This window comes from Babylonia areolata, chromosome 8 (assembly GCF_041734735.1).
Source record: "Babylonia areolata isolate BAREFJ2019XMU chromosome 8, ASM4173473v1, whole genome shotgun sequence".
In the NCBI taxonomy this organism is placed as follows: domain Eukaryota; kingdom Metazoa; phylum Mollusca; class Gastropoda; order Neogastropoda; family Buccinidae; genus Babylonia; species Babylonia areolata.
This window is the reverse complement of record NC_134883.1, coordinates 41,220,517-41,220,940: the sequence shown is the minus strand read 5'-3', so window position 1 is coordinate 41,220,940 and position 424 is coordinate 41,220,517.

Sequence of the window (424 nt, the reverse complement as noted above, 5' to 3'; positions counted from 1 at the left end):
TCCCCAATCCCCGTCCACCTTATCAGTCACCCTCACCCCTCAATCACACACCCCATCCCCCCACCCCTCATTCCCATATTATACTCTTTTTTTTTTTATTCCCCCCGCCATCACACGATGACTAACAAGCTAAACGATAAATCATCATCGTCGTTCGCCTGTCATCAGTGCAGTCACTCACTACCGATTCACTGTCTTGTTTGCTCTTAGTTATAGCTAACTGCCACAAATAATCAACAGGTCTGAACTGTTCCTCATAAAGCTTCCCCACCCACCCACCCACCCACCCCCATAGTCGGAGCGGCGTCCTTGTATAAAAAAAAAAAGAAAAAAAAAAAAGAAAAAGACGACAAAGAGAAAAAGAAAAGGTTTGCTTGTTTCTCCAGAAATGATGACCCTTAATTCATTCCGCTGTTGTTTGTTT